Source organism: Acanthochromis polyacanthus, chromosome 1 (genome assembly GCF_021347895.1).
Source record: "Acanthochromis polyacanthus isolate Apoly-LR-REF ecotype Palm Island chromosome 1, KAUST_Apoly_ChrSc, whole genome shotgun sequence".
Taxonomy (NCBI): Eukaryota; Metazoa; Chordata; class Actinopteri; family Pomacentridae; genus Acanthochromis; species Acanthochromis polyacanthus.
Window position 1 is genome coordinate 50,002,377 of NC_067113.1, and position 27,540 is coordinate 50,029,916.

At 40.2% G+C, this 27,540-nt stretch overlaps 1 long non-coding RNA gene across 1 annotated transcript in view; it reads left to right on the plus strand.

Annotated features, from left to right (window-relative positions):
* The window catches only part of LOC110965147 (uncharacterized), a 74,456-nt gene that overhangs the window by 23,692 nt on the left and 23,224 nt on the right, over nt 1-27,540 (plus strand). The window lies entirely within an intron of this gene.

Consider the following 27,540-nt stretch of genomic DNA (forward strand, 5'->3'; position numbering starts at 1 on the left):
GACTCGGCCGACACTCAGTTTAACCCGCTGCGCTTCAGTTACGCTTCAGTGTCCCGCCCGCGGTACACTTTGAGATCTGCATAAAGCAATTTGCTAAATGTCTGAAACTGCAAACGAGATTATACAAACACTACACGCCGATGGAAAGCTTAGATTCTCATGAATCCCCCGGTATAAACCACTTTCAGATGTGATTACCACAGCGGGTAATATAAACACATTTGTCCGACAAACAACGAATATCCATCCATCCGTTCTCTATACACGGCTCCAACGTACACAGCGCGACTCACATTTCCAGGTTCATTATTACACACAGATGAAAATATTCCACAAAAAACGGCCATAATCCAACCTTGGACATCCAGATGAAACAAGCCAGTAAAATATTTTGTCCAAAACATGTATTGAAGACGGTATATAATCCACGAATAGGTCGTTTTCGAGGAAATGCACCTCGGGATGCGCCTCCAATATTCCCTGTATTTCTCGTCATATTTTTCTTTACAAATAGAATATTAGCGATTTTTTTTGTACTGAAAATGGCTGGAATTGACTGCAGCTTTAACCACTGGTGACAAAATATCCTCTCCTTGAAATGTGCCATCATGTTGCCAGTAGTTTAAAACAATAATTAATTTGGAAACCACCTTAAAACTTACCTGAGAATTATATCGTCCATGAAAGTAGGTTCGCTCGATACGTGCCACTCACTTGAAAGGTGTTTATTCTGACTTTCTCGCATTTCCGCACATCTTTCAAGCAGACCTGTCAATCAACTGGAGTGCCACAGAGGTGTTAGCAAAATTTTCCTCTGTATGACCCGCCCTACTCTGCCTCTGATTGGCTCATCCCTAAAGTTGACCAATCGAATCAGTGAAGGTAGCATGTAACAGCCAATTACAGGCAGAGGAGGGTTGTTCATGGCTTCATCATCTTTAAGGAAAAGAGGGCTACCTGGCACACAGATATACTGAATGATGCGCACCAAGGAGCATTAGAAGTGGGTATACGCGATGCTAACTGAAAAATAAGTGGGTATACGCCGTATACCGCCGTATACCCTGGACTACACCACTGCTCATAAAGGAATCCAGAATAGTTTTTTTGTTTGTTTTGCTTTAGATGGCATTTAAATCTAGTGTTACACTCATCATACAGACCTATTTGATGCTGATTAGTTGCGTTGCCTCATGTAGTGGCAACAGTCGTGAGATTCTGTCAGAGTGACTGTTTTTGGTCAACTTCATCCATTCTGTAGTAGAAATATTTCCACACAATAGGAAAGACTGCACGATTATGGTGAAAATGATCACTACTGATGTACAACTAGCCATTTTATCACAGTTCCATTTGCAAATTTAGTTAAATGGAGCCCTGCTTTAATTCCCAGGTTGTTCCAACTAATGTACAAAACACTGGATCAGAGTAGAACTTGAAGACCATCAGCTAGGAGCACAATCTAAACACAACTGTAAGCAAAAATCTCAGTGGTGGAACAGCTGCACTACAATTTACCAAGATTCCCCAAATGCTTCACATGCAGGCTACAATTAGAAGAGAGCTGAACAGCTGTGCACAGAGAAGCCTCAAGTCACCACTCAGTTATTTACACAAGTTGAAGCCAACAGATATTATCTGCGCTGACTCTTTTTTTGTATAAGGCAACATTTCAAGAATCAGTCAAAATTGCATCATCATAATAATCATAACTAGAAAAGCTGATCAGTCGCATCATTTCCGATGGATGAAATCTATAATAAGGTAGTTTTACCTGGCACTGAGCACAGGCGTGTGTTATGCATGTGTATGTTATGTACGGATATCGAATCTCATGCCCTAAATATGTTGTGGGCGATGGGAATTGATGGGACTCAGAAACACCCCTACAATCTAACCCGTTGTTCCTTGTATCATCTCTGACCGATAAGTCTGCAGTGGTGGATTTGTAGTCGAATCTCAATCATGTGATGTGTGTGGTGTTCACTTGTTGTCATAGTTAGTGGCGCCGTGCTGCTATCTCATAATGATACACAAATCTTTAACAAATCCGTGGATCCAGACTATAAGCCACATCACTGCCAAAATCTAGTCATTTGATTCTTGTCATTTCTGACCTCCTCAGAAAATTTCATCCAAATCTGTGATTTTTTTTTTTTGAGAAATGTGATACAGACAGACAGATTCCTTGGCATAGTAATTAATGTTCCAGTAACTGTTCAGCCCTACAGCTGACTTTCCTGCATTTCTGTTCGTTGATAATTCAGACTGAAGTAGTGAACTGACTGACTCCATAAGGCCGCAGTGCTAATGTTGCCATAAGTGATATTTTTGCCCTTCAAATGGAGTTGATGTGACATTAAAGACATAAATCATATCTTAAAAAAGCCGCCTGAGATTGGTTGATAAATGCCCTGTTAGCTCCTGGAGTCCTCTCCCATTCTGCCCCACCTCTCTGACAGATGGGTGGTGGCTGAAGTATAAGTGTTACACAGTCACAGGTCTGTGTTTCATCATTACATCGTTAGATTTGAAATGAACCATGATGTGCTTACAGGTGTGTGTTTATTAGCCGTTTTACAGCTGCTCCAAAAGCGACTCATCTAACCAGAGCTGAGGACCAACGCAGTCTGGTCAGCCACCACAGGCAGAAAAAAGTCCTTTTTTTAACTTCAGGCATCACATGTTTGAGCCTTTGATGATTATTTTCTCGGGGAAAAGAGAGAACTCATGGTCCAAGTCATCATACAGGTTGCTTCTCCATTTGAATTCTTTTAGAATACTTTAAAGGTGTTCTCATTTATTCTGCTCTGCTATACTAAGTGAAGACATATTTTTCAAGTTTGAATAGACTCGCAGGAGATGAAAAAATACCACATTTTCAAAGTGAAATGTGTGTATTCACCTTTAAGATTCAGTGACTGACAAGCTCAATGAAAACACGCCGATGGCAAGATGACAGGCGCAAGAATAAGCTGATATTTTCATTTAAAATCCTCATCTAAGTTGGGTGGAGCTCCAAATATCATGATAGAAAATGGCAGGTAAACACACACACACATACACACACACATACACACACACATACACACACACATCCTCTGCAGCCCTGATTGAGTGTAAGTGTCTGCGTCGGCGGTCAAGGTCAGCCGATAATGGGAGAGATTGAGGACAGGGTGAGGCGGCGGGGGGGTCGGCAGCAGTCTCAGGTAATGAGATTTACGACCCTGAGCTCTCACTGCACCCCCCCCCACACCCACTCCCACCCCGATACCCCCCTCCTACCGCTCAGCTAACATGATTTATAGATCTAATAGACGTCAGCGCTCCCGCCTAAGATAGAGGCTTCACATTATCACCGAGGGAAAGTCATCCGTTCAGCAGGGCAAGAATACAGAGACAACTCTACCGAGATGGCCCTCGAGCATCAGAGAGTATCTGGAGTCCAGATGCTGCTGTTCAAACCATCAACACATCAGTGACAGCTTGTGCTGGCGTTAAAGATGCTTTATTGACAGTCTTTATAGTGTTGGTGCAGTGTTTGTGAAGGTGACTAAATTCATGCAAAGGTAACTCACAGAAAAGCACCAGTCTTGTTAAATGTCTTTACAGCTGCTTTAATCATTGCTTTAATATGATTTTATAATAATACAACATATGATAATATGTGAATGCCTTACCTGGTAGTAATGTCTCTACACATAATCATTCCCTGACTTAATTGCCCTCAGTTTTACAGGGTATTTTAGCACCTTTGAACCGTTTGTTTTGATTTCTAATTCACTGCTGTTTGGGTTCACAGTTAAAACTCGAGTTAAGTGAAATGCTGCATATTTAGAGGCAACAGGCAAAGTTGGCCAGAAGTTGGGGAACGTGTGTGCTAACATTGCATTTAGCAGCTAAATTCAGTTATTTCTCCTGAAGGTTGATGGAGACCAAAACAGAGATTAAAAAAATGACGAAATGTTGAACTAAAATCATGAATTAACTAAAAATGGAACTTCAAAGTAATGATAATGCTGATTGTGAACAAGCAGCCATTTGCTAATATACACTACCAGTCAAAAGTTTGGACACATTCAATGGTTTTTTACTGAATTATTTTGTACATTATAGATTAACACTGAAGACATCAAAATGATAGAGGATACACATGGAACTGTGTTGTAAACCAAAAAGTGTTAATCTTCAGTATTAATCTACAATGTAAAAAATAATACAAATACAAAAAAAGTGTTGAATGAGAAGGTGTGTCCAAACTTTTGACTGGTAGTGTATTTCCCACAATTTTGTATTATAATGTCCCAAAAAAAAGTTTTTCCATGTTTTTCCAACTTACCCCCAAGTGGCCAAAACAAATTCAGATTATCAAGTTTGAGATAAGTCTTGAACGTATTCTCTGTAGCACGCCATTGGGTGAGAAAAATGAACAAATATAGATTTAAAATCATGATATTTCAACAAAATATGCTTATTCTATATGTTTTATTCAAAAATTTGCCAAAAACAAGTAAAACAGCACTTCGTTGGTGGCTCAGCTGTGAATGAAGATAAACTGGGTTGAACTGCAGGCTGTGTTTACACTAGGTGGATAGGAAACAAGTGTTGAAACCGTAACACAGAATTGGTTACGCCATTGGACACCAGGATACATGTTGTACATGTTGATTTGTTTTTGCCGTTTTTATACTATAACTTCTTTTTTTTTGTTTGTTTTATGTACAATGTAGGCCAATACAACTGTGCTTTTCTGCACAGAAGAAGACATTTTTGAGTTCTCTCTACTTCTCTACTTCTTATTGTAGTGAAAATGAGGCCACAGCGAGTAAAAATGCGACTGAGTTGGACTGCTTGGGGCTCAGAGGGTTAACTAAATGCTGAGAGTCGCTCTGAATATTATCGTTTGTTTACTAAACATCATAAATATTAGCAGTGCTCAAGCAACAACAGTCCAATTTAAAAACATAGCTGAAAAGAGATTACAGTGATTAAAAAGCAATCACAGAGGGCAACTAGCTGTCGCGCAGGAGTAATGGGATTACTCTGACATGCCACCCTTCACACCGTTCTACTCGTGTGATAACACTCTAAACAGAATGACATTCAACTGAAACAACACGCGACGCTATTGTTCCGGTACGCTTCACAAGCCAGCTGAGGCGCGGCGGCGGGAAAGATGGAAGCCATTGAACTTACTGCTCATTACCAGCACAACCACTCCTGGAGCAGCAACACAACAGAGGCAACATTCAGTGTCTGTTCAGCTCTGTTTACCGACTCTCCGGCACACAAAAAAAGAAAAAAGCCAACAGTATGGTGACAGCCAGATTGCCTCCCAATAGATGCAGAGCTAATATTTGCACTAGGCCTGCTGTACGTGTTGAAAAATATGGTAGATTGGATTTCGGGCACATCGAACACACACAAACACCCCCTTCAGTTGTTTGTTCTCATGCAGTCTCCCATCTTGGTGTATTTTGAGAATTAAACCAATAAGCCCCCCTGCTAAGCCCAGCCTAGCAGTTATTGATGTGCTGCCTTTTTATTGTCTGGAGTTTATTCTGTTCATATTCTGTCTGCCTTTGTGCCAAGAAGCAGCTACTTTAAGCAGCCTGACACCGAGGGGCTCAGAGCAGCTGTGGAATTTCACACAAATATATGTAGCAGAAATCACATTAATGCTCCGATATCTGTCGAGGACATGTATTTCCTCAAATCCTTCGATTGTTTTAAAGATTTGTACATGAATTTTTCATTTCATTTCCATTCAGCGCGAACAAAGACGAGATTAAAGGCCATTTTCACACTGAAAGGCACATTATAACCAGTTATTGGCAAGAGCTTCAGGCTAAAAAGGACTAAAAACCAGTCTGAATGGTGTTTATACCGGGCCTGACCCCAGCTCACAAGCACACATCTTCTCTATAATTTGCTCGATACTCGATAAATTCCTCATAAATTCATCATGCTTCCCTTTCTTTTAAATAACGCTCACAGAGAAATATTTGGAGTTCATTTGGATATCAGGAGAGATGCCAAATTGCAAAGAGAAATGACTACCAGCTCCGAAAATTCAATTTAAAACTCTGCCTGCTTTCATTTTATCATCTCATTTTTATATCATTTACTGTATATTACTTTTACTCTGAATATGAGTCACATTTTTTTGGAATAGCAATCCAGAAATGTCATTACTTCCATTCTCAAACGCCTCTTCATTTTCAGGCTACGAGTACGGTTTCATCTGTAATATATTTTTACTACAAAAGCAGTTGGGAGCGAGACATTTTCAATTAATAATTACAATGATTAGATCGTTTTGTGTGAATACTAATATGGTAATTGTAGCGGCAATCCTGTCCACCAGGCATGCAGAAATTTACATTGCCGTACATTAAACTTGCATTAATTTGGATTTTTAAAAGTATCACAGTGCTCTGAGCTGATGTGATGCTCGCAGCTGGAAAAAGAAACTTGACCTTTTGACTTTTTGTACATGTTGCAGTACACAGCCTTTTTCCACACATTTTAGTTTCACTGACCTCCACAGACTATTGAATATTGTTATTATTGCATAATAGGCTACAAATAGAATTGTACACACATAATATACAGTATATATATCATCTTACTGACACTAACATTAACTGGAGCATCAAATCTGTACCTAAAATACTCTCAAACAAATTAAAGATTTAAGCCTGTTTGCTAAAAAATGACAGGTTTCAGCTGACTAAAGACTGTATTTGGCTTTTATACAGATTTGTACTGATGTACCCTAGCGTTCAAAAGTTTGGGGTCACCCAGGCGATTTCATGTTTTCCATGAAAACTCACACTTTTATTCATGTGCTAACATAATTACACAAGGGTTTTCTAATCATCAATGAGCCTTTCAACACCATTAACTAACACAATGTAGCATTAGAACACAGGAGTGATGGTTGCTGGAAATGTTCCTCTGTACCCCTATGGAGATATTCCATTAAAAATCAGCCGTTTCCAGCTAGAATAGTCATTTACCACATTATCATTGTCTAGACTGCATTTCTGATTCATTTAATGTTGTCTACATTGAAAACAAAAAAGCTTTTCTTTAACAATAAGGACATTTCTAAGTGACCCCAAACTTTTGAACGATATTGTGCATTATCTTAACAAATGTATTGTGCACACATGATCCTACTATAAAGTATAGCACAAAATACACAGTTTTAAATGACGTTTCCCACTTTCCACACATGTAATTTATTTCTGCATTTTAAACCCAATTTTATCCATTTTCTTACTTCTTAGTTTGTCCTCTCCTGCTGTAATGAGTCTATCGTGACACCTAGAAGTCTTTTTTGACTTATTTTAGTTCTTTATTCACCTAAGAAGTAACTTACAGGCACACAGACATTTCTCGGAAACTGCCTTAAGAGAGAGAAAAGCAACTGTAACGCCAAAAAACTTTCCGCTTCTCAGATTTTGCATTTCCATACCTTTTCCAGCTGACTCACTGGAAGCTTCCCGCCCCCTGTTCTCTTCTCAAATCATCCTGTATCATCTCCTCCTGTATCATTTTATCTCCCCACACCCACCGCCTCACTGTGGGTGTATGTCAGTGCTCAAGTTGACAGCCAAGTTTGTCACTTTGATAACAGGTGGGATAAGAGGTGTAGTCGGGCGAAAAGATGCAAAGAGAGGAAAAAAAAGCTCCGTCAAACTTCATTTCTTTCGGGATTTCAATAAAAACTTATTCACAGAAGGTGCTTGTACAACAGGTTCAGATGCTCTTATTAATTTAGTTTGTTTATCGGCCGCTCAGCTCTCTCACCTGAGGTAACGTTCTCTGCTGCGAGGACAATAAATAGTGCAGCTCAAGTGCCTCGACAGTTTCTCAGCTCAATAGAGAAAAAGCACTGTTGATTTCTCAGCGGTGTCTCAGCTGCTTTATTAGCGCAGAACTAAAGGTGCATATTTTTCCGTCTGATTATTCCTCAGTAGGTGGAAATAAAAAAAAAAAAAAATCCCCCTCAGCACGCCATCCAAATAGTAAAAATTTTAAGGTGACGCAGAGGAAAGGTTTGTGTTCTGGTTGAATAATGGAGTATTAATGCTGTCGTTTGAGTGAGTCGAGCTCCAGATGTACATTTCTATGAGGCTGAATCTTTCATAAATGATGATTCGCACAGACTGAAAACAATCAGATTAATAGGTCATTCCAGAATTGGAGGACATTTTACCCTTCAAATTTCAAATAATTCATGTACAAAATACTAAAACATGTTGCGTAAATGTACTTGTCCTGAAACCAAATATTTTAAAAAACTAAGAGAAAAGAATGTTTGAAAATATTTTTTTAAAGAAAAAGTAAGTCTGGAGTTCCTTCTAAAATGTCACTTTTTTTGTCCCACCCCCTGATGACCAAATTATGACCAATGGTAGCCCATTGTTTTTTTCATTAATGTCCCCTGTAATTGTGGGAATATTTTTTTCATCCACATAATATTTTAAATAATAATTATGCATGGAACGTGTCCCACAACAACCCTGTTAGTATAACCCTTTGTAACTGGTAGAAGAAGAAGAAAACAGTGAATCACATGAAGAGCTGGAATTAACATCATCAAACAGTTTCCATAACACTGTCAGCCCTGATTGAATGTCTCACTCTACCTCAGATTATCAGGATAAGACATTCTTTTTACTGTTTTCCATCAGTCAGTTTGTCCTCTTGGTCAGCAGTAACAGCTAGCTAAATATCTAGCTTCTACTGCTGAGGAAAGCTAGCATTAGCAGGGATTAGCAACCCTGTTACTGTGATTAGAGTAGGGTTAGCAAACAACAAATAAAACATGGAATAAAAATGGTACCAATGATTTGTAAGCTGAGAAAATCAATACTTTGATAGCTTATTACCTATGATTGATGAATATGTAGCAGAAAATTGTAAAAGAGAAGGTTTATTTTTCAATAATGTTGAAACTCAAATGTCCTCCAATTCTGGAATGACTCTAATACTGACTAAAAAAACACATCCAGCCACTCGGAGCAACATGCATTCAAGCAAGTACAGTAGCAGCACTTCAATGCAGAAAACACTGCAGCTTTGTCTCAACACAGAGGAGGGCGAGTGCTGCCAGAGAGAGCTTAAAATGGCTGCTGAAAGTCAGAACACTGGAGCTGAACCAAGCCCAGCAGACGGTGGACAGGCTTGCGGTTGGATGGCTGGGTTCGAAGGCAGCAGCTTGTTAGGATGGAAATGGATTAGCGAGAGGCACAATGGGAGTCTTAGGCGTGTCTGTGGTGTTGTGTTAAAGCCCTGCCTACGTTGCCCGGGCTGCTAGACTCATTTATGCCCAGCGGTGCATGCAGCAGCCAACTCTCGCACACAGGGCTTTTCTAATTGCCGTGGCTTCTTCTGTGCTCGCAGCGACAGCCTTGATTCAGCATCCATCAAAGCCGTGAATTAACCTGCGGTGTCGCACAATTGTTCTGTTTGTCACATGCAGCTGGAAATGGAATTATTTCTCGAACACTGTCGCTGCATTGTGGGAGACACCGCAGAGAGTTTTTACAGTAGGATGGAGAATTTCTGTACAAAAAGCAGGTTTCCATCACCTGCAAAACCAAACACAGCGAATAACTAAAAGGTGTGACTCTAAACTGGTTAAACTCACATTGATTTTTACTGCCTTCAAAACACATTCCAGCTAACGTTATAAAGAGTCTGTTTATTTCAACTATAAAACCACTATAATTCCAGCTATACTGGCTCTATGAATCATGCTAACTTCACATTCTCCGCCTCTATTGGAGAGATTCAGGGAAAGGAGTTGCACAAACTCCGGCCATGCTTCCCAAATAAGCACATTTTGTGGTAAATAATTTTCAAAATTCAGTTTTTGAGTCTGATTGAAAGCCTCCAGAGAAATTTGTCACCAGCACCGAACATTTTGTTAACTGCGTTGGGCATCTCCATCCAAAGATACGGACTGTCTGACTTCATCATGCTACTAATTCACCCATGCATAAAATTAAACTGGAAATGTCCTTTAAATTAAAATGACCAGATTTCTAAATTGAAATTGAAAACCGGGGATGTTTCAAGTTTGGCTGTACATGAAATATTAAGATATCCAATGTTATTATCTGTGAAATAAATTTAAAAAAAGGACGACAATTCAGGTTTTGGGAATTCACTCACAAGTTTGCCCATTATATTTGACCCTGTACAAGGTAATGAATGGCTTACACAGTGCACTAAAAATTGAATTTACTCAATGAGCTAGTTGCTAGAAATTCTACAAAGCAGCACTGCACTGATAGATGAGTGATGACTAGTGAGCGATTGGATTTTGTCTTTTTCATGTAGGTATTATGTCCTTTTATTCAACAGCATCTTGTGGAGATGATATGAAAAGAGAGGAGAGAGATGAAGAATAACATGCAATAAAGCTCTTGCCCTAAATCTAGGAAATCTCAAACAAATGCACTCAAAAAACAATTCCTCCCACATAAAGCCATCAAAGTTGCATCTGTTCTGTTGATTATCTGCATATTTTATCGGTGTACCTGAACACACTGGCAAAAGAATGCAGAGTAACTTCAACCTGTCACAGAACTGACAAACAACCAAATGCGGTTTTCACTTAAGATATTTAGATTTGTCACTGCAGGAAAAGCACAGATGTAAATAATGAATGATTGCTGGTTGCTTCTGGGTTTTGTTGCTATGCATGTTGGCTCACCGTCACAGCTTACTGGGACAAATAAAAAGAAGGAAACCATTCTTAATATTATTAGAAACACCTGCACTTATCCTCCTGTAGGAAAAAAAAAAAGTATTTTCACACTCACAGGCTTTAGAGAGTGTCCAATTAATCCAACCTGCATGTCTTTGGGCTGCGAGAAGAAACTGGAGCACCTGGAGGAAACCAATGCAGAAACAAGGAGAACTATAAACTCTGCACAGAAAGTTCATCAAAGGAAAATCCATAGAAAAACAGCAGAGTAGTGGAGGCACTGTGTGACTGACAGGTGATCTCTGGGAAGAGCAGTGAAGGAAAAAAACAACACAACAGGCTCTTAGAACCAAAGATTTTGCAACAAAGGTGAAAAAAAACAGAAAAACGCTACATGTTGCTAAGCTAATGGCCTCAAAAATATCCCAAAGTCAACTTCCTCTGCTAATACAAGTACCTGTTTTCCATATTTGTGTTGTGATATTCTATATTTGTAGCTCTGAAGTTGTGTTCTATGTTATTTCTCTGTGCCACAGGCTTCTGTCATTGTGCACAAGCTAATAAATTCCCATTAATAAGTGAGATTATTCAGACACTTGGTGGCATCTTCCTTCAATACAATGAACACAGACATTGCAATTTATTTTAAATCAATCCGCTGACATAAATAGTCTCTGGTGCACTAAATGTGCAGCTAGTAATAGTCCCCAGTGGAGCAAATATTGCGATATTGGCTTTTGTCATCTACACTGATAATGGCGTACATGCTGCGTGATAGATGCAGATATGACAACTTTATTTTACAGAACATAATGCAGGAAAAGATACCACATAGTTCATCCAGCAAAGTGGCTTTATTGTCTACAACAGGGTTTGCAGCACATGTAGCGGAGTAGACAGTGGTGTGGAGTCAAACTTTGTCTTGATGGTAGATTAATAACAAGTTTGTGACTCAATAATTTCCCCTTTTGTATAACATATACAAATAAAATCAGCTCAGTTGTTTACAATTCTGTCTGCAGCACATGTAGCAGAGTAGAGAGTGGTGCGGAGTCCAGTTTTGTCTTTATGGTAAGTTACTAACTAGTTTGTGACTCCATAACGTCCAATACTCACTATAACATACAGTGTATGCAAACAAAATCAGCTCTTTTGTCTACAGTACGGTCTGCAGCACATGTAGCAGAGTAGATAGTGGTGCAGAGTCTAGCTTTGTCTTGACGGTAAGTTGCTAACTAGTTTTTCTCCATAATTTCCCTTTTTCAGTATAGATATAACATATACAAACACAATCACTTTACTGTTGCAGCCAGCACATGTGGCAGGATAGATAGTGGCACAGAGTCTAGCTTTGTCTTGATGGCAACTTTTCAATATTACTAATGCATATATACACAAAATCATCTGATATCAGAATTTCTTACTTTGATAAAATTGCTATCTGACACAAAAATCCAGTATGAATTGTTCTCTATGTCCCAACAAATCCAATGTTTCTTCCACTTCGAGTGACATTTGCTCCAAACTACAGCGCCCAGCTGTTGAAGGAAATTATTTAGCCATTTCTGAAGATTAAAGATTTTTAAGTCCTAAATGTCTTTAAAAGATTAAGTAGGAACCACTGGGCTCGGGGCTGAGTGCCAGAGCATTAGTATTAGTACAGTGTATTGAGAGACAGACACACACATAACACATTGTTGGATTTGTACTTTTAATAGGATTTGTTGTCAATAAGGAAAATCTGAAACGCCGCTGGCTTTATCCTTTCAATCAGCGGCGGAACACATCGGCATCTGGAAAATAGTTTTGGTCGGAGAAATCGCACAAACATTTTTTTTTGAAAAAAGTGGTATACAAGTGTGTTTGTGAACTAAAAATAGCGGAGTGTGTTTGTGGTCATGGCCCTGGTGTTGTGCAAGTGCAGCCTGGGTAAATGAGGACTGACAGGCCCCTAATGCCCTCTGCAGCGAATAAATGGATAATCGAGGATCCTGTTGTGACGCCCCCCATCCTGTGTCTGAGATGAGACACGTTGCCATCTGAGCACTCCAATGACACAGCCAGAGATTGATTTTGTGTGTGCGCTTGTGTGTTTGCAGGAGAATGACAGAAAGATGGATTTATTCACTGAGTTTCATAGTATCAGTCACACTATTTACATATTCATTTCTCATATTATAATGCAGTGACAGTGATGTTATTCCGCCGCGCTCTCCATGGTGTCGCTTTTTGCATTTGTGCTTTTGCATTTCGCTGTGGGCCTCTAAAGAAGATGCAGGGACACATGTCATGAGACTTGATGCTTAAACCCCACATTGTTATCTCTTAACTTCTCAGGAAATAATTGATATGTCGAGAAGGACAAACATGAATAGACCCGCAGCCAATGATTGCTAGTTGATATTACGGCTTTACGGTTCTCTGAAAAAGTACAATTTGTGCATAGACATTTGTAGTCTGGTCACATGTACTGAATAAGATTGTGCGATAGGACGATTAAAAGCTTCTGAACAACTACTGAAGAGACACTGTGGTAAGATACAGTAGTTTTAAATTCAGTAAAATGCAAAAAAACTGTGGAAGATGCAACAGATGATATGCTTCTTTTGTCTGACTAACAATCCTAGAATGATGAAAATGTTCAATTTAAGATGCAAAACAACAGAAAAAAAGGCCAAAAATGTTTAGAATTGAGAAGCTAAAACTGTTAAAGGATTACATTGCTGTCGATGGATTAATTGTTTAGTCTTAAAGTTGTATATTTTACAACACTTAATCCCTAAAACATCTGATTTGTCCATGAGAATCTGTATTAAGTAAGTGTTTGGGTGTAATAGTAATTAGTAGTAATTTCTTTAGATGCAAGTTACATTCTTCAACCTGAGATTAACACCGTCCGTGTTTGTCCGATAAGTTTTTAAAGTGCGTAAAGTTTGTTCTTTAGAGCTAAATAAAAAAGCTTCAAAGTACCTTAACCATCTGAACCCTGAACAGCTTCTCACCGCTTTTTCCTTTTCTTTCTCCTGATACATTTCTGCTCACTGTGGGCTGATATGAAGTCCTGCAACTCTATGGAAACAACACAACCACAGCTGGAAGTAGAAGGAGATCGTGTCTTCAATGTCTTCTTTGCAGTCTGGCACAAAATAAATTATAAAAAAGTAAAAGTGGAATTCCTTTTCGAAGTGACCAAAGGTTTTGCCTAAACTGGAAAAGAGAAATAGTGACTCCATATATTGGAAGTATTCTACGACTTACATTTTAAATTTGTGGCCATACTGGTTTCCTACTTACTGTGTGAACACTGCCTGCAGTTCAGTCACGTTCAAGTGAAAAGTGGTTTCTCTTACAGGGAGAAGAGCAGAATTTTTTGTTTTGATTACAAAAAGGCTTCAAATTTGGCAAATTTAACTATGTGACACATACAATGAAATGATTTTGATGAAATATCCCCATCTTGGTTAAGATTTCCAACAACATGGGATTTGACAGGTGAGTAGATCAAGGACTGTCAGACAGTTGAAAATCTGATCATTTTTTTTCGATTAATGGTGTAATTTTGGCAATTTCAGGTTTGGAATCTTAAATGTAACTTTCAAATTAAACAATGTTGAAGAAGCTACACTATTACGACCACAGATTTACCAATTTGCACTCACTGGATATAAAATTGGTAAAAAGAAAACTGTCTTTTTCAAAATCAAGAAAAGGGTGTTTACTTTCTTTAGCCGGTGATGGAGAACGATAGAGAAGTGTAATGAAATAAAAGCCAGGCAGAGGAGATAGACTACTGGGCAAGTCACGTCCGTCTGCAATGCACTTATCAGGTGGGGATTTTCTGGAAGTGTCAGCCGGTATAGGAAGCCTTCAAGGCTCTCGGGGAAAGGGGATGCTGCGGTAGTGACAGGGCTATCTGCCTCTGACAGCCCAAAGACCTAAAACCGGATGGCTGGGAGAGATAAGGCTCTGTCGGCACTGGACACACACAAACAGACAAGGCACACACACACACACACACACACACACACACACACACACACACACACACACACACACACACACACACTCACTCAGGATACGGGTGCACTTGCCTGCACACACACAAAAAACACACAAGCACATAAACACACAACCACAACACTGGCATTCACTTTGCATGAACAAATTCCCTATTGCCTGACCACTCGCTCATTCACTCACTCATGTGCACTGACACACAAACACACACACAGCGGCTCCCTGTCTGCCAGCCAGCGAGGCTTCCCATTAGCTGTGGTGCAGTGTGCTGGGTGAGGAGCGCTGGGGCGAGAGACATCAATTTGCTTCCTCTAATGCGCTCGCTGCCCCCACAAGACATATTGATTATTTCTTCCCCGCAAAGCGACAAATAGCAATTTCAGGGGCATAATGGAGATAGATGGTTGGTTTATAAGAATCCCCCAAAGAAAAGTTGTAAGGGGGTGGAGGGCCGGGTTGGGGGAGGAGGAGCAGGCTCTCCCTCCTCGACTCTCCATCCCCGGTCTCCCTCCCTCTGTCTGTCTGTTGCCTTTTGACTTTCTATCTCATCCACCTTGTCCACTTTCACACCAGAAAAAGCAGCTGAACGCAAACAAAACTGAAAATGGAGCAAATACAGTTGAAGGCAGGATAAAGAACAGAGATGTAGTGAGAGATGGGTGAGTCTGCAGGAGGGTGAAGGTATGGAGGGGCTTTGGGGTGCGCAGATGTTGAGGCGCGCCACCAATGCACATTCATTACGTGCCTCCTCCTAGGAGCGTCGCCTCCTCCCGTCTTAATGGTTGTACTGCAGAGAGCAGCTGCTGCCGCAGTGTTTGCTGAGCCTCACCCTCCGTCTGTTACATCCACTTCATATCCCCCTTGTTAGCACCACTGTGACTGATCCATAGGTTGCTATCGTCGTGAGATAATGAATATTTGATTCTCAGGTTGACTCAGGCGAAAGTTTGAAGTTCATTTCAAGTTCTGGGATGAGTTTCTGTTTTAAAGGGTCTGGAAGCTGGATTGTTATTGACATTTATGGTTAAAGAGGTTGTCGTATTATCTTTGCTGCCCTAAAGGCCGCTTTCACCTCATCTCTTGGTCGGATAAACTCCTGAGATGAAGAATTATACAGTGTCTTTCAGTTACATTCGATTACAGTCGCCTCTTGGAGTTTTTACTGGATGCACATTTTGTCAGAAAAATACTAGCAACTTACATCAAGTTTGGATTTTTCAGGTAGAACAAAGGTTGAATCTACAAACATTTAAAGGTCTGTTGGGGAGAGATCTAAAGAAATGCATTATAAGCACATGATAAATGGTGCTGCATAATGTTTTAGAACCCCAGCTTATTTTCTTTCACTACATGGAATCTTTTGGTTCTAGTTTTCTATTGTACAAGTTTAAGTTATTCTATACATTTTCCATCCATTGCAATTGGATTTTTTTAGCTGTATGTTTTGTAAAGATGCAGTGCCTGTAGGTGGATGTTAAATGTTACTAAAATCAATCATGAAAATATCTGGACAAACTAAAAATGACGCTGACAAAAAGACACAACCGAGACTAACGGGATCGTTCAGTCTGTTTTTCTTTGAGGAATGAACATTAAAGCTGATAAGAGATTATCTGTTAATGATAAGGTTGATATATAGATTGTTGAAGCTTTAATTTGTATATACAGATCCAATTTGTTTCCGCTGAAATGTTCCCAAACTATATCTGACTGCTGGTCTTTACAGATATCCTCTGTAACCCTGAATGTCTCCTCTTCCCCCAGACAGCCAGCACCGATCACATTGTCAAATAATGTGCCGGCTGATTCGCGCTGGCTGATAACTGGCAGTTGTACAAGTCATTGTTGCTGCAGACTCCAGACAGTAAATGAGGTAATACATGTGTGCTGATGGGAAGAGTAGAGCTGCACAAAACTTTTCTCCAAAAATATAACGTCTGCTCTTTATAAGTGTTGGAAAATCCATGATCTTGATTGGAGCAGACACCATATTGCTGATCTGACACACATGCATGGTTTGGCTTGTGATTGTGTCACATGAAATTGGCCAAAGCACAGAGACGCAGTAATTGATGTCCTGAACTGCTTGCAGTGTGAGCAGATGGTTGAGGTTCAGGCTTACACACCCCAAGGGGCAAAATAAGTAAATATTTGACTGTCGGTACTTAAAATTAAACCTCAACTTATTTACTTTGCAATTGCAAATCCATATGTGGGTATACTGGTCGGCTGAGTGTGGCTTAATTTCAAACATAAGCTTAATAACCCAATCAGTCACTAGCATATGGTTCACAGGGAGGCCCACTTTTATAGACGTGGTAGCAGCTCTGTCAGGCTTTATTTTGCTGGATTTGGCTCCAATATGATCAAAATATAACCAGCTTTTCCCACAAGATATGACACATGACTGAGCTTTTTGCTGGAGTCTGTACAAGATCTCCAAACAAGTTGTGACAAAATGGCCTCCACTGGCTGCTTCATCTGAATAAAATCCAATATTTACAAGTCACATAATTTGAAAGGTGTTATACATTGCTTCAACTGATATTTTATAATGATTTATAAATGCCAAAACGACGGTGTCAGAGTCAGTTTTAATGATGGACCTACAGAGAATAATCGCCTGAATGTGCAGCTCTGTTCGGCTTTATGGAGCTTTGTAGCAACTTTCAGCTCATTGTTTGGCTCCATAATCCTCTGGATCACTCTCGCCGCTCTTGTAGCAGTTTTCAGCTGCAGTTATTTTCAGAAAAGAAGTTCTAAAACCAACTAAGCTCCACCTGCTTAACGCCAATCCAGACACAATTGGACAGATTTACATGCAGGTGTGAATGGACACAAGACAATTTGAGATTTGTCTGCACAGACTACATTCGAAGATGGTCCGAGCCACGTATGACCACGCTCTTTTAGCAATGTGTGTACTCAAATGTGTTCTAGGCAAGTGAAGGACTTCAAGTGATGTACTCTGCACAAGTGGAAGTGCATACTCATTTGTAGGGCTGAACAATGTTATCAAAATCCTAATATGGACAAGTGGAATGTCAACAGGAGCTGCAATTGTTGGGTGAAGGCAAAAATGTGTCATCTGCTATAAAAGAGGCGCAGTGGTGCTACAGAGATGCCCTGGTCCACAAATCATAATTTCTAGTGTGAGTTTTCATGGAAAACATGAAATTTTCCGGGTGATCCGAACTTTTGAATGACGGTATATGTCAAAATGATGATGATCCAATTTTTTTCAGCCCTGCTCATCATATTGGTTCTCTGAATCCATAGTGCTTTCTCTGCATTTTTGGCTTCTGTGAATGTTTATTAAAACCCATGGTGTCAAGCTGTTCAAGACAGCTGAGGAGAATTTATCCATTTATTGATAAAGGGAAGAATTCCAACACCACTCATGTTGTTGTTGAACTCCCTGAACCCCAAGCAGTTTCTGGTATATCCTGCAACTCCATGGAAAAAGCACAACAATTGCTAAAAACCTGGAATTAACACGTAGAAGTGCCCACTGTTGTTACAAATAGTTTAAACAAATGATGTCTCCACATGGAAATGCATTAATACTTACATTTTAATTTCCATGCCTGTCTCCTATCTGCCATTTATGAACACTGCCTGCAGTTCAGCCAAGTTTCAAAAGACACTGAATTCATATTGTTTGATTGTTCTTGCAGCTGAGTTAAGAATAGCTTCATAGTTGCTCCGTAGAGCACAGAATGTTTAGTTTTTTACATAATCTGGTTGGTTTATGGAAAATTTGTCAACGAGACATGTAGAATAAAAAAAACATATTACAACATTAAGCTTAGAATTGGTGGAATTTTATGAAGGAATGACACAAAGTTGAAAATCTGACAATGCTCCTAATTTCTGGCTCTGAAAAATAATGTTGTTTTGTGTCTTTTTTCCAAACACAGAATGCCTTTTACACCCACTGGTGGGTTTTTGGGTTCAGGCAAAATGGCTGTTTCTCCTTTTTTCCCAAGACTACCTATGCGAAATGCATTATTGTCTTCCACCAGCTAAAACCAACAACATATTTCATCTTTTCAGACTGAAATGATGTATGTGTTTATCTGCTTGTAGAGTCGGGACGTGACATCGGATCACAACTGGTCACTGGAGACTCACATGGAGAGTCAGTTTGTTGTAAGGTGTGAACTGACACACTTAGAACTGTCCGATGTGATCAGATCACACAAGATGCACGTTAATGTCGGGTGTGAACAGAGGCTGAGAGGTTGACTTGTGAACACAGTGGGGCATTTAGCAGCTAAAGAGACAGATATTCCCTTCAGGAGGTGGTGGAGACCAAAAATGGAGCAAAAATAGGACAAAAATTAGGCTTAGGTTTAGGATTTGGGCAGACTTCAAAAGTGCTGGATGTCTAAATAAGCAACTATTTTTTATTTTTTTACAACTGAACCAAATAAACTTAATAAATGTATGCATATTTCTGCAGCCCCCAAGTGGCCAAAAATACATTTGTTGCTCGTTAAACACTCTCAAGTCAGTATGACAGGAGGCCTATTAACAGAAGTACAGATATAAACAATATAATTAATGTTTCATTTCAGGGTCCCTTGAAAAACTTTTTTCCCCATCTCAAATTTTGCTTCGTCATAGCAGCAAATGTTCCAGTTTTATTAATGATGGCTCAGAAAACCGTGACTGTGAGCCAGACTGTTGATTTTTAATGTTCTCAATTACACCTGAATTTCTCCAGCAGAAAACTGCTAAAACGTCTGCAGTGAAAATGGTCTGTTGTGCATGCTGGCTCGCTGTCAGACTGTTATGACTTACTGGGACACTTGAATAGAACAGACCCATCATTAATGTCATCAGTAACAGCTGCTGTGACAAGTCAAAATGTCTGTGCCGCAAGCCGAAAGTTTATCCTGTCGAAGAGTATTTTCCTCATCTCGCAGACTTTCTCCAGAGAATTGGCCGCCTTAAATGTTTGGTGCATGAATACCCAAGTCAGTGTCTGAGCAAAAGACATGTTTAAAATGAAAATTCATGTCTTGAGCCTCATTAAAATGATCTGTTTTATGCAAAATATTATGTTCCTTGTAGAAGTAAATTAACTCCTGATCAAATCTGCTCTGCTTGTTTGGAAACAGACTGAAATAAGAAGATTAATACACCTCTTGACAGCACATATCTTCACTCAGTGGCTCAATAATCTAGATTCCAGCCGCATAATTATTACTAAGCAAAGGCCATTAATAATGCAGGATTGACATTTACTTTCAGGTTCTCAGACATTTGCTATAGCGTGTCACTTTTTTCAATTGGCTGACTTATCTGTTCTCTATTGTGTGGTGCACAAAAAGCGCCTGCACCAACTTCTGCAAAAGTATTATATTTGGTGAGCAGGGATTTTGATTCAGGACACAGGAATGCGTTGCACCCTGAATGTGTGAAATATTGCAGGGGAGGCACAGGGGGTTTTGAGCTCCTATTTTTCTCGCAAAGCTGTCCTCCTATTGCTCGGTCCTCACTTCATCACAGTTCCCTTGAATATTTCATGCATCTTTTATTTTTATTCCATTCAAACCACTGTCACTGTTTAGTTGCTAGAGTATCTTGAAAATCACGTCCTTGTTCAAAGCTTAATTATCAATTATTCAGTGTTGAGTTTGCAGTAAGACTGACAGAGAAATGAAGTTGTGGCTTTTATACTGTGAATAATATGAACTTTTGTGTTTTCTATTGCTGTCACATTAAAAACACCCTTGGTTGTGGGTAAAGCATAAAATTTTAGTTTGCATCCCATTTACGGTAACCTCATTGCACTTGAGCCATGTTGCAAAGTTGCTAATTCTGTTTAAAAATACAAATTAACTTCTTCCCTCCTGAGTATTTAAAGTTTGCAGATTGTATTTCAACAGCAGGGACACGGCTGCTCAGTTCAAATGTATCCTGACCTCATGAATATGAATAAAGCGAGCATGACAGGCCATTTTGTTGTTTTTTAGCAATAATGGATCAAAGCCTTAATTGTATGCAGCAAGACTGCAGTGGGCCATTAACCACAATAAATAATTTCCGAAACTAGTTTAAAGAATTGCAAAAACTTTGACCGTTCCGGCGGCGTTTTTTTTACGCCCCTCCACAGGCAGCCGCTATCAATTGGGTTTTGTTAAATGAAGGTAATGTAGCCATTACAAAGTGTAACAGCAGCAAGTTCTCTGCTCGCATGTAAACCGACACCCTTAACGAAATGGAATTTTTAAACACCAGAGACAATCCTCAGCAGACTAATAACGGCGCCTTCCCCAGAGATGCAGCAGACCTAAATTATAGGAAACAGCCCGGACAGACAGAAGTGACACAGAACCGCATGCAAAATGAGCTTATTATCCCTGTTGCTGTCAACGCAGCACGGCCAAGCTGTCAGTGATCACAACAGACATGTTATATACGACAGCGGTATTACAGGCACCGCTCCTGATAAGAGGAATGATCCACAGCAGTGATGAGAACAGACAGGTTAGATGGAGGGGAAAGAGGGGACGGGCGGCGTCGGAGGATGGGGATGATGTGAGGATATCAGCCTGGACAAAGAAGAAGAGAAAGATGCAAGAAAGAGAGAGAGGAGGAGGAACAACAATGGATGGATGGATGGTGGTTGAGAAAGGAGGAGTAGGTGGATGGATGGAGGGATGGAGGATGGTGAGGGCGCTGGCTATTATCCTGCATCGATTTACTCCAGTCAGGGATGGCTGGACGCGTAATGAAGTGTGGGATCTGGGGGTTGCCGCATGCGCTTGTCTGCGCCTTATAGCTTTTTGGATGTGTTGTGGGCTGATGTGTCACCCGTGTGTGTTACGTGCAGACAGCGGAGGTCTGATCTGATGTGGTCAAACACAGAATTAGGCCTTTGATTCGAGGCTGATTGTTTGAGCGCGTCGCTGATGAGAAACATCTCGATCTTTGGAAATGATAAAGACAGACACAGAACCATGGCAGCAAGTTGAATACAATAATTTGACGTAGAAAAATTTGAATGAAAGCCTCTCAAAGTCGGGTTAAACATTGCAAGGAATTCCTGAACATATAATTCTGGCCATAAGTCCATTTTAAGCATTTATAATCAGTGAAACAGCTTCTACATTTATGACACTGCAGTGGTGTTAGCAAATATTTCCAGAGCTAATCAACAAGCTGATCCATAGTTAATTAACCCTCAAAGATCTACCATTGTGCAAGTCTTCCAGGACATACTCTTTTATTTTTGCATACTGTAGTGTAGTATTTTTACATCGATATATCCCTTATATCTTAAGTTTAATAATATGTATTGACTTATGTCTTAACTAGTGCAATAAACCAAAAAAATGAAAATAGTTTTTGTTTTTTCACATATATTATAAAATACAGATATTGCATAGATGTATCCTTTAAATTTGAAAAAAAAAAAGTTGTACAATATCCAGTGATTTTGTTTATGAAGATTTTTGTTGTGCGTTTTATTGTGTATTTTTACAAACCCATCCCTGCAACAAAAAGCATTCTGAGACCTGGTGAATGTGTGAAATGCGAGTCTGACTCCCCAGATTTTATATGCAAAAAGAGTGGTCGATCCATCTTACCTGGTTTCAAATCTACCATCAACCAAAAATGAATATGCAATCATAGCGTCAGCGCTACACTGGGATCTACACGGTTAACTGGCAACATTTTTGATGATAAATTCATTTTTAAAGTCATGTTTTTACACAAAAATTCATGCTTTTTTGTGCAGTGTCCTCTTTTGGTGCACAAATTCACCATGCCCACTGCAGATGATTAAATGTAAAGAAACACCACCTTTCTTCATAGGGTTTTCTCCATCGAGTGCAGGTTTAAAGGAATACAAACAAAGGACATGTTGGTAGTTCACAACAGGAATTGCATCAGGTAAATTAAGAGGTGTCGGAGGGGGAATCGACATGAAGAAAGAGTCGTACCACTCTATTTGCTTTCACATCCCTCACATTTGCTCTCTTCCTGCATCCCTTTTTTTTCTCTCCCCCGAAGCCCCACACTTCTCCTCCCAGTCTAATCCGCTGCTCGACATGCTCCTTCTTTGTTCTGCGACCCTGACAAGTTGTCTCGTTCCCCGTGCTCCAAGGACAGCCCCGGTGTGCTCGGGATAATGGAATGCAATGCGGGAGTGATAAACCCCCAAGGATGCTGGGAGAAAACACAGGAGTGTGTCAACCCCGGGTGATAACACTCTATTCTCTGGCGTCTGTCGGAGAAGCGGGGATTATGGTTTTACAGGCAGGCTTTGCCGATTTGCAGCCCCTTTCTGCAGGGCTAGGATGTTTACACTGGAAGGTATCATAGGTGTCACGGGGCACCAGAGGAATATTCTCACATCTGTCTCGCACAAAGGTCTTCATTAGTTTTGAGCTTCGCTTCACATTCTGCAATCATATCGTAGCGGACAGGTAATTTAAAGTCACCGCATCAACACTTACTGCGCTCCGGGAATGTTCTAATTCCTGGAGAAATGCCATCTTTACCCAAGGACAGTCTGTTTTGTCCAGTTTCTGTAAAGTGTCAAAAGTTAGAATTGCTATAATCACTGAAAGCTACACCTCAGCTGGATTTTGCTTCAGTAATGTCAGTGCTGTGACATTTAAAGTCTGGTGTTTTTCCTCTTGTCAACAAATCCCACAAAAAGACTAGCCATTATTAGTAGCCACAGCCTGATGTCGCTGTGCCATCTGTGCCATGGAGCTCCGTACTTACCCCAAAAAACTATTTAAAACACATCAGCGAGCCACATCATTGCGCTGGGTGACGTGTTCCTTCATTATGACGAACACGGGCACCGTAGCATATTTAGCTCATGTCGTTTATACCCCCATCCTGCTGCTGTAAGCACTTATGAGCACCAAATGTGTATTAATCCACATCTGAAAGTAGTCCCTAATAAATTCTCTCTTTGCTCCTGTTTCGGTAATATTTCCCCAAAACTGCAGTGCCCAGCTGTTCGGGGAAATTATTGAGTTACCTCTTTGAAAAAAGAGAAAATATATTTATTTAGTGAAAACAGCAAGAATGTATAATACCAACCGCGTCCTTTAACCTCCTTAAACCGCAAGATGTTACTGGGCATTTTTTGCTAGTGTTGCATTTTTGCTTGCTTTTTTACTGTAAAATATATAAAGCCCTGCACCTCTATAGAAATGCATAGAAGTAGAGAGACCTCAGAACTGTCATGAATGTCAATAAAGTGCAATTTTTTTTGTTTTATAATCTTCTTAACTCACTTCTTTTTAAAAACCTACAATCAACACATACAGCATTTCTTTTTTGTTACCAATACTGGAAAGAAATTATGGCTCTACGTACGATAGATATTTTTCTGCTTACATTTTTAAATCTGTCTCCTATCTGCTTCATGTAACACTGCCTGCAGTTCAGCTGAAAAGTCCTTGAATTTTTGTAACTGTTGTTCACAGCTGGGTCACTAGCAGTTTCACAGTTCTGTCAAAGAGCTGAGAATTTTTGATTATTAACACAATCTGATTAGTGCAAACATTTAATATTGACAAACATTTAATTGAGGCATGTATGTTAAAGTAGACACAGCTTAAAGGTCAGATTTGGTTAAGTTACAGAATTGAACTGCTCATCTGTGATGTGCATGGACTACTAGAAAGCTGAAAATCCAGTTAAATGGTGTCATTTCAAATATTTTCAGAAGGAGAACATGCCTTTCAAAGCTGCTGGTAGGTCTTTCGAAACATATGCGTTAATATAAAGGTGAACATTATTCGTAGATGTGTGACCAAATTCTAGACTCCTTCATGAAAGTCTGATGTGCTATGCGGCACAGAATGTAAATTGAGAGGTGTGGATTCATTCAATCTGGGGCACTGGGCAGGTAAAATGCATTTTTATTAGATTGCTGTCATTGTTTAGGATTATTGAGCAGCTGCAGTGTATAGAGTTTGAATCCTGAATATCTACACGGGAACCTGCTTCACATGGGATTTGGAGTCATTGAATGCACCAGTCAAACCTTGAATTCAGTTAGAAATATGAAATTAGAGTGTGTGCAAATGATAAAAGTATCTAAACTTCCCTGTACTTTTGTTACTTTCAGTCTAACAAGGGCTTTTCAGTTGTGTTTTCACCCTTTGAAATTTCAGGTATTAAACGTCTAATGTTGTAATACAACAGTTCAATATTTTCCTCGACCTCTTTCCCTGGTCTCTGGGCAGTTTGTCTGCCTTTGTGCTGATTACCTTGACAGTAATTGTTAGTGAAGAGTCGAGCAGTTTAAATACTCTCCAAACACCGCTTCTGATTAGTTCACATTTCAAACCCCGCTGAGAGAACACTGAGAGTCTTTGCTGTAGCCGCCGCTCTGGTCTGCTCGACCTCTCCATTATTAGACATGAAATAGGATTCAGAGGATTCACAAGATCTCCAGGCTTTGAGTTGGGGTTTTTTTTGTCACAGCGAGACGACGAGGACGCAAGGAATCAATAAAAGCAGATTGGTAGGCCTGGTTTGTTGCTGTAAAACAATTGCCAGAGTTGGATTCTCTTGGGAAAGTTCAGCAGACGAAACTTGGCCATTTCTAGCAAACGTCGTCGTCCACCTACTCTTGACCCCAATCTCCCACATATCCTCACAGACGGGGGAGGTGGACGCCTTCCCTGTCCCCAATCTAACCCACCACACAACACACTGACTTAACCTCAGACTGTCTGACAATCGAACACTCTTCCATCTGACCTTGACCACAAAGAAAAGGGGAAAATAAGTGGGGGAGGGAGCCTCATAAGAAAACCTCGCTCCCTAAAAATAGAAAAGGTGGCAATTAAGTACCAATCTAATCATCCCTCTGGTAAACGAGCCCTGAAGATTCCGCCCTCATATCCCAGAGGCTTCTTTTTTTTCTTCCTCATCATCGCTGGCTATCGGCTTAATTACGCCCCCACCATCCCCAGATAAGAGAGTGATAGCCTTATCGCCACGGCTCATTTCCAAATCCATGAAATTAATAAAGTCTACCTCCCGTCTCAGTTCTGGGGCCAAACTTATATTAGCTGTCACGTACGAGAACTCAGTGAAGTAGTACTTCTTTGCCTGTTCATACAGTTGGCAAAGAAACGCTACAGGAAATCATCCTCCAGGAGATTAAAGGCATCGAGGGGGAGAGCCTCTTTGTGTTTTAGGCAAATGATATCTGGGCTGTAGTTTTTCAGCCTGATGAGGGTTACGTCTGTGTGTTAGTTTTATGATTCCTGTGGCCTCATATATCATCTGCGTAGTAGCTGAATTGTCCATTTGGTTTAGTTAACTACTCAATTCTCCTTAATCTCTACCTTGGGAAAACTGCTAATTACACAGTTTTGCTTCCAAGTGGACTTTGCAAACATTACTTGTATGAAATATCAATTAGTAGGACTATGTAGTAAAACACTCACTGCCTGTAGACAGTCCCAGCTTGTTGTAACTGATAGTTCCTTTATCTACAGATCATCAATAAATCTCTAATCAAATATAAAGTGAAGCTCGAGCTGCTTTCCAGTCGGATCCACCTCGAGTCTATGAGCTTCTGCGACTCTTCGTGCTGGCTGCTGTAATCAGCGGGGAGACAGCTGGCTTCACCACGCTGTTCCACCTGCCCGCTCCCCTGAGTAAAGGGCTGTGCTTCACCGACCAAATCCACTCCAAGTCTCTCTCTGAGGCACACTCCAGCATGACTGGCAGGGGTCTCACACATCGATTTCAGGGAGAAGGGGAAGGTTGGGCGGACCCGTCACCGGCGCCGGCGCTGGCAATGGAATGAGACGGGCTCCCACTAGGTTTGGGCCTGTCATTTATTTCTAAACGACGGCAGATGGTGGGTTTGGCGCTTGCACCATCCTCTCAATCTCCCAAGGTGCACTTCTGTGATGGATGTGGCGAATGGGAGCGCTGCAGAGAAGGCTGAGGCACATCTGCGCGGGCCGATAACGGGGGGCAAAGTATGTCTGGGCTTTCTAGCCGTCGACTCGCTTTCACATATTACTCATTCGCACACAGACCTCTGGAGGACTCACATCTTTCTGAGTTTATTTGCCTCTTACTTTCATAGCTTTGCTTTTCAGGGCTCTTATCAGCAGGGCACCTTTCTGTTTACTGTGCAGGTGCACTTTGAAGTTTGACATTGTTACCTAGCTGGAAAAACCTACACAAACTCTATTTCTACTGGAAAAATGATTGCTGCTATGATACTTAATGATCACAGAATTATTTCAACTTGAGGACTTAAGGTTATGTGCAAAGTTTTTACTGAATGGGCCAATAACTTTTTAAACAAAAGGGTATTTTATGTAGGAACATAACCTTTCTTAATTGGCTTTCTATCCTTTTGTTAGTCTCCAAAGGGCTCAGTCTTAAAGCGTGTCTTTAGAGTCCCTCACAGCAATGTGTATCCCCGCTTTGACAAAGTCAAGACATTCAAGGTGAATGAACAACTGTGTCTCTTTATGGACATAAAAAGAAAGAAAATACTCAGGTTAAGGCTTTTTTCTGTGAACTATTTTCTAAAATTCAGCAGTAATAAGGATTATGTTAGCAGCATGTCTGGAAAGAATACATACTTAGCCCGCAGTAAGAAAAGATGAAAAACAACAATCAATGAGTTCACTTAGTTTGTCCCAGGGGGGCATTTGGTTTATGCAGCAGTGGGATGTGTATAGATTTAACACACATGAAACACAGAGCAGTTAAATACAACCCACAAACACGACACTAAACCATATATGCACAGTGGAAATACTAGTTAAAAT